This window comes from Manihot esculenta, chromosome 2 (assembly GCF_001659605.2).
Source record: "Manihot esculenta cultivar AM560-2 chromosome 2, M.esculenta_v8, whole genome shotgun sequence".
NCBI classification, from domain to species: domain Eukaryota; kingdom Viridiplantae; phylum Streptophyta; class Magnoliopsida; order Malpighiales; family Euphorbiaceae; genus Manihot; species Manihot esculenta.
The window spans coordinates 15182845-15194829 of NC_035162.2; the positions used below are offsets into that span (position 1 = coordinate 15182845).

The 11985-nt window shown below is 33.8% G+C and overlaps 1 pseudogene; it reads left to right on the plus strand.

The window, feature by feature from the left end:
• The first annotated feature begins 195 nt into the window (after window positions 1–195).
• LOC110609843 lies at window positions 196–10725 on the plus strand (annotated as a pseudogene).
• The last annotated feature ends 1260 nt before the right edge of the window (window positions 10726–11985 follow it).

Genomic DNA, 11985 nt, shown 5'->3' on the forward strand with positions numbered 1-11985 from the left:
AAAATTTAAGTATTTAGAAAATATTTTAAATATTTAGAATATTTTTTTTTATTTTGATTGAAAATAATAGGGAAAAATTTTTAATTTGAAAGAATTAATTATATAAAAATTTGAATATTTAATTTTAAAAATCTAAAAATCGATCGTTTAATTATGTTCACTTTATAAAAAAAAAAAATCAAAACTGTGCACTCCGGTTCAAGTGTTAGAGCCCAGTCCTGCCCGGCTCTGAAACCCCGGATTCTGATTCGAAACCGGATCGTGACCGCAACGCAGGCCATTCTACCCTACAAAATCGGGAACACGAACCCGTCCAACCAATCCGCTATCAAATAACTTAAAACGCACAACTGGGTAACTTCATTTGCAACCGCGATCTGTCCAACCGTCACCGGAGATCGGCCATGGCCGCTTCCTCCGCCGGAAATCCACTTCCGGTAGACGTTTCATCTTCTTGCGCTACTCCTTTCGTATTATCTTCCGATTCTACGCCCGGACTCTCTCTTACGCTGGATCAGATTAAGTATAGCTCTGATGCTCTCCAATTCTTCAAGAACAAGCTCTGCACTCCAGAATGAATCACTCAAGAGTTCGCTCATTTGCAGGTTCTATTTTTTTTCCTTTTTTGTTGCTGAAAAGCAAATCACAATGCTAAACAAGCACATAAAGCAAGTAAAAGTTAATTTTTGGGGTTCTTTTTATATATAATTAAGCGAAAGCCTTGTTGGTTTCTTTGGAAACTGGAATTGATGTTTCAGCATAGTAGTGAAGAACTTTAATTGGATAGAAATATAAAGCCATATCAACTAATTCCCTATTAGGAGTCCATATAGGAGGTGCAGTTGCAGTTGCACTTGCTCATTGGAAAAATTGGGTTAAGGTCCTAATGCGGCTTTTGATTAAACATCTGTAAATGCGATTTTTTTTTCTGAAGCATGAAGACCATAATCTTGTTGCATAAGTTGTTTGATAATGTTGAAATGAATTCAATTCTTGTATGATTTCAGGTTACTAGGATAACACCATCTCAAATGGCTAGAAGCTGCAAAGTGGCTCTTGATACGGTCAACTTGAGCAAAAACCGCTATATGGATGTGGTTCCTTGTAAGAATTTTAGTTAACAAATTTTCTCTTGCGAGTATGTGCTACTCATACCATTCCTGGAGATGAGCACTACTGATTAGCATTATTTTATGTTATCAATTTAAGTTGACCAAACTAGGGTTGTTCTTAATCAATGCAAGGATTATAGACCATCTGCTAAGGGATATATAAATGCAAGCTTTATCATGGTGAACATTTACTTACCCTATGGTTGTTTATTTTGTCTTTAATTTGGAATCCAGATGAAGTACTTGAATCAGATTCCTGATTGTGTAACATCCAGTGATTTTTGTTTGTGCAGACTTCTTCGTCTGAAAGCATTTCTCAGTTTATAGCCACAAAGGGTCCACTGCCACACACCTATGAAGATTTTTGGGAGATGGTAATCCAGTATCATTGCCCTGTGATTGTGATGCTTACGCGGCTAGTTGACAATTACAAGGTACTTCGATTTCTTAAGTTGAATTAGAAATATAATTCATTCTAATAAATCATGTATGATTATTCCTAGAGCAATTAATGACCATTTTCACTATGTTGCATCTGCCTATTTTGAATTTAGTTATTTTTTTTTATATTAGCTTTTTTTTTTGGGATTAGATGTCTTTTTTGAATTTTGTTTATAAGTGCTAAATACTTGAAAACTCTGTTGGAAAATTGATATGCTGTAGTAAAATTTCATATAAGATTTCTTGTCAAAGGATCTGAGTATTAATTCATTTGAGTAAAGCGCTTTCTTTCTAGGTTGTTCATATTTAGATCTAATGATTTTTCATCGCTTCTCATATGTTGTTTATGCAGACTGCAAAATGTGGAGATTATTTTCGAGCAGAAGATGGTCCTAGAGATTTTGGAAATATATGTCTAGTTACTAAATGGATGGAAACTACTAACACTTCATTAGTGTTGCGCAACTTGGAGGTGAGCTATAAAGAGGTCAGTATCATTGTAAGTCAACTGAAGCATTGTTGATGGTGATATGTGGATTCTTTAGGCCAGCGGAAAATAATAAAATATTTAGGTGCAGTATGATATGTTTGATGTGGTAAGGAAAACTAGATTTAAGAATTATTTTATGTAATAATTGTAAAGTTAAGATCAAATAAAAGGTTTAAGTTTCCATCATTAAGGAAATTTAATTAGGAAGTAGTATTTTGATTATCTAGGAATTCTCTTGTTTAGATAGTAGCATTGGTTTTGTTTTCCTAGTTCTATTGAATTAGTGTTTTCTTCCTTTGGAATTCCTAATCATAATATTAGGAGGATTAATATCATACTAGAAATACCTATGTCGTCTAGGTATTTTATTGGAGAACTTGTCATGATTATTATTGACAATTGAGAATTTAGAACATTTGGTAATTTTTGTTATTTTCCTGGGATTGTCTTCTAACTATTCTTCTAATGAGCAAACTAGCTGTTCTGTGTGTAACGACCCGAAAATCGGACCGATACCGGCGCTAGGATCCGGGTCGACTTAAGGCCGCCGGGACCCGTAACAAGCCTGACATGCAACCTGTAAACCTGTTTAACCCCATACATGATCAACAATTATACATAAAAATTTAAAACTTTTCTTTCATTCATTTCTCATACGCCAAACTCAACCTGTGCATGCACTAAACATAATCATAATCATAAACTTGACCCCTCTGTGGGATCTCTTCAATGCCCCCAATGGGTGGCAATACATGTGTTGAGTTGGCTAAACATAGTCATTAATAAACATTAAGATCATGTATCCAAAAAGGGATTACAATAACTATGGTCAAGCACACTTCTGAACCTCAATATCATTACGTTACATGACTATTCAGTTTTACATCATCTTACAATTTATCATGTCCACTTTCTAACTATTACATTACAAGACTTTACTCTTCTTGACTTCTCTGTCTAGTCCGTACCTGCAATCCTGGGGGATTAGGGAAAAGGGGTGAGCTACTAGAGCCCAGTGAGCAGAATGATAGAAAACAACATTTAAATCTCATGCCATCATGTAATGCAACACATCACAACAAATCACATCTTGGATGGTATTGTCACCAATAGTCCTCTACATTCCAAAGTGCCGGGACGTAGAATGGGTACAACCGGTCTTTCTCTTAACATAACATATCATACATACCAATGTGCCAGGGACGTAGAATGGGTACAACCTGGACTTTCTCTTACATAGTGCCAGGGACGTAGAATGGGTACAACCTGGACTTCCATACCATATCATGCCGTAGCATCATCATACCATATGAGGACTAAAGGATCATTCAATAACCAATCCACATCAACATCATAAATGCAATGCAACATTTTCGTGAATTCTAATGCAAACAACTTAATTCATCACATGGCATTCATGATGCATGAACATGCTCAAATGTATAATTCATTTACTTTAAAAACATAAAGGTTTATTCTACTCACCTCTGGCAGAAGCTCTACTGACTCAGAAGCAGCTGGACTCACTGCTGGGGTCCTCGGTTCCTCGGGTCCGAACCTACACAGGTGGACTCAAATGAGGGACCAAAATAACTAGAACATAACTCTAAGACATCCCCCAAAAACCCCTTAAAACACCTCAAAACAATCATGCAAAAACATGCAAAGGAAGGCAGAACAGGGCAGGTTCGGCGGCACCTTCGGCGGCCGAAAGTCCCAGACAGAGACGAAAGTCTCTTTTCGGGGGCAACTTCGGCAGCCGAAAGGCCTGCCTCCCCAGCCATGTTCGGCGGCCGAAAGTTCCTTCGGCTGCCGAACCTGGTTTCTGCCAAAGGGCAGAAACTTGGCTCCTTTAAGCACATTTGCCTCCAAACTTCCAATCATGCATTTAGCTCAACCAAAACATGCAAATATACATACATTGGCTCCTAGGGGCTTCAAACTAACTTAAACCCCAACTACAACACACAAATCCAACATACATTGCTCAAAACATAACATTAACTCAAAAACCTAACTATGAGCTAAACATGCATTCTACCCCATAAATCTTGCATAAAACTTACTTTAAACATGAAATGAGCTTAAGATCGGCTCTTACCTCTTGAAGATCGAGAGAGAGACGTCCTAAACTCGGAGGTGGGAGATTTTTGAGTTCTTGAACCTCCAAGCTCCAAAACTCGCTTTAAACTCGAAAATCTTCAAAACAAAGTTAAAACAAATGAAAAACTTGAAAGATCTAGAGGAAAAACATCAAAGATCGGTGAGGAACGGCGGAGAACTCACCTTGGCCGAAAATGGGGGAAAAAGCTCGCCCGTTTTCGGCTAAGGGACCCTTTTATAGTGGCTGGCCATGCCACGTTCGGGGGCCGAAAGTGCCTCCGCATGCATGCCATGTTCGGCGGCCGAACTTGAGGTTCGGCGGCCGAACCTGGACTTCCCTCACTTATGCCTTCGGGGGCCTAAGGCACACCCGAAACGCATGCATGTTCGGCGGCCGAACTTCGAGTTTCGGCGGCCGAACCTGAGTTTTCCCCTAAAGGTTGTTTTCATGCAAAAACTCATTTCCTTTCAACTTAAAACATCAAAAACATTAAAACCTTTCATGAAAACATGGTTTTACCCCTTCTAGAGGTCTCCGACATCCGAGATTCCACCGGACGGTAGGAATTCCGATACCGGAGTCTAGCCGGGTATTACAGTGTGTCTCTCAGTGTATTGATGGTTTGATGACATATTAGTAAAAGTATCTATTTTGTTTTCATAGATTGACATTATTTAGGTCAAGGAATTAATGTAAAAGATTGTTGTGGATATTTAGACTGTTATCATATATTATAGTGTATAAAATGGGTTTTAGGTTTTAGAAAGTCATGCAGTGATAAATTTTGGATCCTGAAAGGAGCTGGAATGATAAGTGAAGCAAATTAAGAATCTTTTGGTATTAGCTATGAAAGAGGCAGAGGTCATTTCATTTGGATCCACCTTTTCTCTCACTTTCCATTGTCTTTATGGACATGGTATGATAAGATTGTTATTATTCTTGAACAAATAATCAATAAATCCATTCTCTCCTAAATCTGGAGAGATATGAAAAGACCTTTGTGAGGTGATGTAGGTTGCATTTCTGAAGAGAGATTGCCATATTTAAACCATTGTGAATTGTGGTAGCTTAAGAGGGGAGATTAATTTCAGGATTTTTATTTTTCTTTTCTTGTAAACCTGTTTAGTTTAATTCGGGGACTTGTATTCTCAAGTCCTTATTTGCTGTGATGATTTCTAGGAATTGTGTGGTGGCTATATTAATATTTGAAGTTAGGAAGTGGTTGAGGATCACATTTCCTAGGTGAATTGTGTTTAGCATCAAAGTGAAGTTTTCAGTAATATAGAAGCCTAGTTATTTATGTTTTGGAGGTGATCTAATGGTTTTAGGACAAAAAGAATGTGGAGACTAAGGGAAATTGTTGAAGGTGGTAAAGTTGGATGGTATTCATTGCCCCCAAAATTGTTTGAGGTCTCCTTTATAGTGGAGGATGCTTCTAGGATTGGTGTGGGAGTAAGATAGTTTGAAACTAGTCAATATTTTAGGTTAGGTATTGGTGCTAGAGAATGGGACGGCTTAAAGCCTCCAGAACTCGTGCAAGCCTAGAACTGTATGCTTGACCTCATAAGGCCCACAAAACAATGTTTTTAATTCTAAGAAAGTGCAAAGGAGTGTTTTTTCCCCTTCAAGATAACTGGTTTTGATAGAAAAAAAACCTCTATATTCGAGTTCTATTTGTATAAACTTTTGATATCTTTATGACATTATTTCTTTTACTTTCTTTATCATACTTGGTCATTTACTTGTAGTGAGCATCTTGGTTCTTCCTATCGCTGCACATTTCTACAAGAGAACTTTATGTCACTCTATAAAGATATCCCATTCCCTAAGACTGATAGTGATCCCATTGTCAGGTTGTTACAAAGTGGTATTAGAGCCTCTTTTTGGAGTTGGGGAGAGGGTGTTGCCGGTTCTCTTTTATCTTTAAGAGTTGATTGGCTGTATGTTTGATGTGATGAAGGCTAGGAGTTTCACAAGTCAGGTCAAATAAAATTAGTCTTATTGTTATATTTGACACCTTTTTCTTGGAGAAACCAGATTTGAAGAATTGTAGCCTGCTCATTTCAGTGGGAATATTATAAAACTGTGGTGTAGGCTACAGGTACTATGTATGTAGAATGCTTTCATTATAGAGGTGCTTTGACCTGTAAAAATTTAAAGATATTTACGTATAAAATAATGGCGAAGTTGCTGTCATGTATATTGATGGCTGTAATTCAAGATGTCCTTTGACAAACATGGGAAGTTTTTCTTTTGGAGGGGATGAGTATGATTATATGTTGTCATTGTGGCTGATATATAGGCCTGATTTAATTATTTAAATGTTCATCTTTAGTATGTTAATCTTATATTAAAAACAATCTAAATCGAATAAGAAAAGTAACTTGACGAACATGAAAGGCTTTCTTTTGTGGAATTTTTTATGATTTAAATATTTTCCTTGTGGCTAATGTGTCAGTATGATCTACATATGGTTTAAGAATGTTACTCCTATAACATTTCACATATGGTATGTTAATCTGATATTAGATACAACCTAAATTGAGTAAAGAATAGGTAATAGAGAACAGGAATAAAAAAAGATGTATTTTCCGTTGAAAGTTGAATGTGACCTGAAACCAAACAAATTTTACACGTAGTAATTGTCAAATGCCCTTGAATGTGCTAGCTCCATTGTCCTTCAAGCTTAGCATTCTCACCTGCATGTCTAAGGTTTATGTGATGGAGCGGGGTTCTCAATGACAGAAAGAAATATTATTTAGGGAGGAACCAAAGAAAGAAAGGAGAGAAGGAATAGAAGAAGAGGGAAAGGAAGAATTATGCATGTGTTATTAGTTTTAGGAATCCCTCAAGTACAAGTATTTCCCTCTATTTATACTAATATCAATGTGTAACAAGATAACTACCAGTTTTAACAGAGTAACTGCCCTTTTTTTCCCTCCAATTTCCTTTTCTCAAATTCACTCAACTTCTCAGTCACACCACCCTCTCAAATGAGCTCATTGCATCTCTTATTCATAATGTTCATTCCCTACCTTGTCAAAATCATTCTGTGGCCAAAATTGAATAAGAGGAGCTAATAATGAAATGCTTGCTAAATCTGTATCCATCTGCATCAAGTCTTTGAAAAGAAAAATGAGAATGCAGGCATTATTCTCATCATTCTTGGCATTTCCACCATATCATTAATGCAAAATTCCTCCATTGATAAATTGTATTTTCTTCTTTTGTCTCCTCCAAATTTCAAAGTCATTCTCTTTGGTATTATATGCCTACATGATCTCAGCTCAACTACAGTATCTCCTAAACTCCAAAACCCTTTTCTATCTCTATCTTCTTCATAAACATTCAATCTTCTCCTGCAGTATTAGTTCCACTAACATAGAAAAACCTAATATATTTTCCTGGAGAAAACACCCTCCTTCAGATCTTTTTCTCTTGAGATGAGTTGGTTGTCCAGTATATTGGTCAAGTCAAGATCACTTTCAGCCAATGTCAATTTTACTAAAACTGTATCTTCTTCATCATCATCAACTTTGGATGTTTGCCCATAAGAATTGCAAGACCGTGGTCATACTAACCAGGTTTTTGCTTGAATTTAGTTCTTTAAATGTTTCAAAGCTCCAATTATTGAGAACTTATATTTATGAGGGAAGTTTAAGAATAAGAATCCTTACCATAGCCAAAATCCTTATTATTCTCATCATTTGCACCATTACTTCATTTGCAAAGATTTACTAATTAGAATGTTCAAGAGTTTAAAATTTTGGTTCTTCTGAATCAACTTCTCATCTCCATTCCCATAAATCTTGTCATTAAAGGAGACAGTTTCCTCTCTTAGCCACACTTTCCTAGGTCTTCCTCAATTCACTGCCATTACCCCAAGAAATCTCAATTCAGTGGTTGTTGGTTTCAGTTTCTTGAATTGGCTTCTCAAAGTTTTCCCATTTCTGATTCCATTTTTCCAAACACTCTTCTTGCCATTTAATGGATCCTTCTTTACTTTCAACATAGAAGGATCTTGTTGTTGCCAATGTTGTGAGTTCCATGGTCGGAAGGTGTCTGCGCAAGTAACAGAAGCAAAAGATTTATTTCTGTTATAGGAAATAAATCTGTACATTTATTTCCTATAACAATATCTAAGAAAATTGAGTAGAAGGGTTGAAGGAGGAATAAAAAAGGTCAGAATCAGATCTAAAACTGACCTAAAGCAGACCTCAAACAGATAGTACCCAAATTAAAACAGAGGCCTAAAACAGAAAAATGGAAATGGGATCCCTCCTAGCTTGACCTTTGATATTTTTGGGGTTTTCAAGAATGAAAGTAGAAATTCAAGGAAGAAACTGTAATTTCGCGGTTCTTAGAAAGGAGAGAAATTAAGGAAAAGAGGAAGAAGATATTGCAGAGAATTAGAAAAGGAAGAAATAAATACACAGATTTTTGGATTTTAAGAAAGACAAAAAAGAAAAAAACATCTGCAACCTAATTTGAAGCTAGGCCCTCCCAGAACCTTGCTTTGATAGCACTTGGTATGGAGAAGGATGCTCAATCATAGAAAAGAACAGAAATTAGGAAGGAAACGGAGAAAAATAAAGAAAGAAAGAAGGAATAATAGAAGACAGAAAGTAAGAATTCTGCATTTGTTATTATTGGAATCATTCAGTTACAAGTATTTCCCTCTGTTTATTCTAGTATTTCATGATGAGATAACAACACTGTCACTAGAATAACCCCTCTTTTTTATCCAGTCTTCTATTCTCAAATCCACTCAACCACTCAGTCACACTGACTCACACCACCCTCTCAAGTCATCTCATGCCATCTCCTAATTTATAGTAGTTTTCTAATTTTGAAATAGTTTAGCTCGTATACACTCTTTAGCTAGAAGTAGAAAATAATTTTATTATCTTAATCAACACAAATAATGATTTTGTGAGTTCTTTTTCGTCTGTTATCTTGGTTGCAGTCAGATAAGGCACCAATGTCTGTTTTGCATGTTCAGTATCCTGAATGGCCTGATCATGGAGTTCCCAAGGACACAGTTGCTGTTCGTGAAATCTTAAAAAGGGTATACCAAGTACCAACCAATCTTGGCCCAGTAGTCGTCCACTGCAGGTTCACCTGATTTCTCTTGCTTTTTGTGATGCCAAATGAAATTAGTAACACACATACATCTGAAACGACGTCTCTTGTTCAGTGCTGGTATTGGTAGGACTGGAACGTACTGCACTATTCACAATACAATCCAGAGAATCCTTGTTGGAGACATGTCTGCTTTAGATCTTGCTAATACCATTACCATTTTTAGGTCTCAGAGAGTTGGGTTGGTTCAAACAATGGTATTCTTTTTCCTAATCTTTTCTTAAGCTTTGATTTTCTTAATTCATTTACATGGGTTCTAAAAATGTTTGACTACCAATTTCAGTTTGTTGACCTATTGACGTGCTGTCCCTAATACCATGAGAAGCATAAATGCATACTGAAAGTATAGTTTTATTGCTGAAGACATCATTGACAAATATTTGGAGAATTACCTGGTAATCAAGTCAAAAGCAATGGTGTGTTACTCCTGAACCAAGCCCTGGAAAAATAAATGATTTTCTGCGGGTTCACTGAGAAAAACTTAATATCAAAGTTGCTAAAATTCATTTTTGTTTGAATTTCTTATTACTGTTTCTCTGTATCTATCTCTTCATGTGTTCCTTCCCCCTTTGCCCCTCCTAGACAGTTCCTTTCTTTCAATTCTCTATTCGATTTACATCCCATGATGGGGGGCATTATTTCATTTTTTTGGTTACTTAATAGAGAAAAGGGCTCCAAATTTTTCATTTGTTTATTTTGAACCACCAGTTTCCCTTATTGTTTATTTACCCCTCCCTAAGTTCTATTTTTTATCTGGTTAAGTTCTCCATCTACAGGAGCAATATTTTTTCTGCTACAAAGCTATCGTTGATGAACTAGAAGACCTAATCTCAGAGTGCAATGATTGAAGGGCCTCAAAAATTGTATGTTTCTATAGATTTACATTTCTTATATGCAAGACATTTATTTATGGCTTTGCTTTGTTTGCTTGGTGTTCCTTGTTTCTTGTACGGTATTACATGAAATCAGCGTTGATACAGCTGATAATTCTCATCTCTTTTATGGCAGCAGCTGGATCAATGAGTGGCGTGTGGTGTTGAAAAATGCTGGATTAAATATGACAGCTGCTTGCTCATCTCTTAGAATCAGGACTGCCAAATGCAAATTAAGGATGCTTAAATGTGTAGCAGTGTTTGTTGCAGCTCCTACAGCAGCTAGAGGCTTTGGTTAAATGAGCAATATGTCCTGTTGATAGGGTACTGAAATCATAATTAAATGAATTAGAATTGTAGTCGCTGCAGGATTATTTCCTCATTTTTCCCAGTTTGGATGCTAAATGAAGCAACCTAGGGCTTGTAAGGCTACTGCTCCAGGTTGATTTTTCCCTTCAATTGTCAAACTGTTGACTTGTCATGTTCCAATTTGTATTAATTGTGAGCTGGTTCATGTTGGAAACAGCAAGTCTCAATTAGATTGCTTGAGATTGGTCTATTTTATATTTTTGGTAGTCCTATGATCTTAAGCATCTGCTTTTTGGGATTCACGAGCACGGCCTAACCTTTTCTTTTTGGTGGACAAATTTTTTTTTTTAAGGTTTATGATAATTCATGGTGAAGTTAAATATTCGTCATTTGCCTTAATCAAGAAGATTAATTTAATTTAGAAAAATTAATAGTAAATTATAATATGGTTTTTAAAATTTTATTTGATTAATAAAATAGTTTTTAAATTATATTTTTATTATAATAATATTATTTTTTGCTAATTTTATTATTTACTCTTTATTTTTATTTTTATATAATAATATAGATTATTAATAAAATCATAAAATATGAAAAAAAATAAAATTTATAATTTAAAATGTATAATATTTATTTTTTTAGAATATTATTAATAGAAAGTAAAATTTTTTAAATATAAAAAAATATACATATGATTTATAATATTGAGTATAAGCATTTAAATATATATTATTTATATAATATAAAATCTTAAAGACTACTCTAATTTGTTATTAAATTTTACAAATTTAATTTAGTCTTTTAAAAACTATATTATAATTTATTATTAAAATTTTCAAATTCAATTTAATTTTTTTTCATTATAATTATGATAATTTAAAAATATTTAATTTTATCATTCAATATTTAAAATATTATATATAAATATAAATTATTATAAATGTTTAATTTTTTTAATTTAACATATTTTTCTTTTTAAATATTTACACATGTTATAATATGTGTGTATATATATATATATGTTAAAGGAAAAATTATTTAAGTAAATTTACTTAATTTATATGATATAACGTTCTCAATTTTAAAAATATGTTAAAGTGTTAATAAAATTTTATAAAATTTATAAAAAAATTTATAAATTTTATAAAAAATTTTATAAATTTTATAAATTAATTTATCTATTAATTTTAATTATTAAATGTTACAAAATTTTTTTAAAATATCTCAATATAAATATAAAAAAATCAATTAATAAATTTTTTTTATAAAATTAGAAGATCAATTAATATTAATTTTTTTATACTATAAAAATTAAATATTTAAAATTTTATAAATATTTTAATATATTTTTTAAAATTAAAAAACTAATCAATGAGTTATATTATAATAAGAACAAAATAATAAATTTCTCACATTTTGACTAATTTGATGAGAAACAAAAATATAAATGACTAGATAAATTTATTTTAAAAATTTATAAACTAAGGCAAATACCTAATTGATTTAAATTTTCAT